Genomic DNA, 3,700 nt, shown 5'->3' with positions numbered 1-3,700 from the left:
AATGGAACTATTAAAACGTGTGGCCATGTTGGAGTAGGTGTGTCACTTTGGGCATGGGCTTTAACACCCTCATCCTAGCTGCCTGGAACTCAGTATTGTGCTAGCAGCCTTTAGATGAAGATGTAGAATTCTCAACTCCTCCTGCACCATGCCTGCCTGGATGCTGCCATGTTCCCATCTTGATGATAATGGACTGAACCTCTGAAACTATAAGCCAGTACCAATTAAATGTTGTCCTTATGAGAGTTGTCCTGGTCATGGTGTCTGTTCACAGCAGTAAAACCCTAAGAAGACTATGGTTAAGACTCACTGGGCCTGGAGAGGGGCCTCAACAACTAAGCATTCTTGCTTTTGCTGCTCTTCCAGAAGACCTTAGTTCATTTTTCAGCAACCACAATGGATTGTTCACATACATCTGCTTGTAACTTCACCCCCAGAGTTTTCAGTGACCTCTTCACCCCACCCTCACATGCATACATAAACATACACATTTTAAAACAGTATTTGTATTAATTCTCAAAGAATTAATAAACATTAAACATATTTACTTCCCAGCTCATTCTATAACACCTCTCTCAAACCTTTCCTCTCTTTCCACCCAACCTGGAACCACTCCTTCCCATCTAGTCCAGTTTGTGTTGCCCAACTAGACTCGGGAATATGGTTGACCTACCAGGGGCCACATAACTAAAGAAAACTGTCTCTTCTTCTCCCTTTCCTTTGCTAGTGGTGGGATCTGATACCTACCTTACCACCACTATGCTGAGGTTTTGTCTGCCTTGAGCTTGCTTAGATTTTATGTGTGTTGTCATATCACTATGAGTTCAAAATGATGTCTAGAAAACAGTTTCTTTGATCTACCACCTCTGCTTCTGGCAATCTCTCCATCTGTTCTTCTGAAAAGATCCCTGAGCCTTGGAGGAAGAGATGAGCTATGAATGTATGATTGAAGGCTGCATACTCCACAGACTCCTGTGCCCTGTGCACTGTCTCTCAGAGAGGCTCTGTGCTACTGACATCTACTACAAGAAGCGTCTCTGAAGAGGGTTGAGATAGGCTCTGATCTATGCTATGGTCTAACAGTATTAGAAGTCACTTCAATACTATGTCCATTTAGCAGAATAACAAGATTGAGTTCTTTCTTAAAGCCTATGGCCTATCTAAACACAGTTCTTTGGCCCCTTTAACAATTCTAGGTATTAGTTCTGCTAATAGAACAGACCTTAGATATAATCAGAAGTGTTGGTTACTCTCATAACATTTATGCCATTATTACTTCAGTTGGAATATCTTGTTAGGCCAATTGTTTTTGTTGCTTGCAAGTTTCAGGGCTGGGTGAGGCTGATGATTATTTTTCTCTTCTGGTAGCATGCATTACATCTTACAGCACCTTGAAAATTAGCCAATAGGAATGAAGCTTCCACATGAGTAACAGATTGGTTTCTCTGTATTCTTTGTGTCCAGTATGTGGACTCTTCAACAACAGGTCAGACTGTCAAGCTCTGGGGAATAGCCAGGTGTATGGAGAATAGCCTGCGATGCTTGGGTGTTGGCACATATGACTCCATTGGCCAACAACTGAAAAAGAGGTAACACATTGCTGGTTTTGATTTATTAGCATTTGTTGTCTATTTTGGGTACTACTCTGTATTGTATGGTAACACCATTAAACATCTTTTCATATATTTATTTGTAAATATTTTAGCAAGTTTCTATAGTAGATTTATTTTTATTATTTTTGTATGTATGTAAGTGTGCCTGTGTGAATGAATGCCACCTCTGTGCCTTCAGAGGCAAAAAGAGGGCATCAGTTCACACTTGGGTGTTGGAAAGGGAACTCGTCTCCTGGAAGAGCAACAAATATGCTTAACCATCAAACTATCTTTCTGGTCCCTAAACAAAGGTTTTTAGTGTGTCCAGAGTCCAGAGTGCTCACCATTACATGGTGGAACTTTTTAATGTGTTCAAAAGCTAATGGAAACCATTTCTGAAGAACTAAAAGAAAGTAAGAGTAAAGAGAACATCAGAAATTAGTAAAACTAAGTAAAATGGGGGTACATACCTTTAATACCAGCACAAAGGAAAAAGAAGAGGAGGAGGAGGAAAAGGAAGAGGAGGGGGAGGAGGAGACTGAACTCTGTTAGTTCTAGGCCAGCCTGGTTAACATATTGAGCTACAGGGCTACATAATGATACTCTGTCTCCAAGAAAAGCCTTAAAATTATTTTAAAAATAGCAATTATTTTAAAGACATAAGTTGTAGAATTGAAGCTACATTAACAAAAGTGAAAACTTTACATAATGGGTCTTAACAGCAGGTTTAAGCAAGGGACGAAAGAATAAGTAACTTCAGTAGGAGTCATTGAGCTTTTCCAATTTGAAAAACAGGAAAAAACATGAAGAAGTGTGGACAGCTCTTCAAAAACCTGTAGAACACAATCAAATATTAAAAACAAAAATGTCAGCAGTGCCTTGGAGGTCCTGTGGATCTGTGTCTTGCTTCAACAGTGTTTGGACAAAAGCAACCCTGGGGTTCTCTCTTTGTTAGCTTCCAGCCGCCTTACAGTCTCTTCAGTTGCAGCTTCCAGGACCATCTCTTCAGTACCTTTGGCTCCTAGGACCAGCCAGCACCATCTCTTCGCGGTTAGCTCCATACTCTTGGATCAGCCATGATTTCTCAAATTTGTCGGGAGATTTTCTGGGAACTGCCTGCTCAACTTGCTCCCAGGAGCCTCTTACACCTACCTCTCTGGGCTACTATTTTGATCTGCTGATGTGCCTATGGAGGGTGTAAGCCACTTCATCCTCCAATTGGCGAAGGAGAAGCCTGAGGGCACCAAGCAACTTGTCAAGCTGTAGAAGAAACACCTCCTGTGCATTCTCCTAGCATATGCAGGCGCCATCTCAAGATAGTCAGGTAAAACCCAGGAGGCCATGGGTATTGCCTAGGTTCTGGAGAAGAACCTGAATCAGGCCCTCTTGGATCTTCATTCCCTGGGTTCTGCCCACACAGATCTTCATCTCTGTGACTTCTTGGAAAACCACATCCTGAATAAGGAGTTGAAGTTCATAAAGAAGATGGGCAACCACCTGACCAACCTCCATAGGACGGATGGGCAACAGCAAACAGACTGGTGTGCCCCAGCCATCTCTAGCCAAGTTTCTCTTTAAGTAGCTCACTCTCAAGCACGACCTGAAGGCCTCCTTGCCTTCTAAGCGGCTCCCACCTCTGCTTTGTACCAGCTGGGCCTCAGGACCTCCACCTGAATGAACCACTCAAGCCACTAGGCAGTTTTGTAACCACCCTTAGAGCCCCTCCCAAGTCTTGGACTAAGTAAAAAATAAAGCTTTTCATCAGAATACACAAAGTACAATCCAAAAGCCACAAGAAACTCAAGAAGAAGGAAGACTAAAATGTGGATACTTCATTCCTTCTTAAAAGAGGGAACAAAATACCCATGGAAGGAGTTGCAGAGACTAACTATGGAGCAGAGACTGAAGGAAGGACAATCCAGAGACTACTCCACTTGGGAATCCTTCCCATATTCAGTCATCAAATCCAGACACTATTGTGGATATCAGCAAGTGCTGGCTGACAGGAGCCTGATATAGCTCTCCTGAGAGGCTCTGACTGTACCTGACTAATACAGAAGTAGAAGCTCACAGCCATCCATTGGACTGAGCACAGGGTCCCCAATGAA

Source organism: Mastomys coucha, unplaced genomic scaffold (assembly GCF_008632895.1).
Source record: "Mastomys coucha isolate ucsf_1 unplaced genomic scaffold, UCSF_Mcou_1 pScaffold15, whole genome shotgun sequence".
Classification (NCBI taxonomy): Eukaryota; Metazoa; Chordata; class Mammalia; order Rodentia; family Muridae; genus Mastomys; species Mastomys coucha.
Note: the sequence above shows the minus strand (reverse complement) of the source record.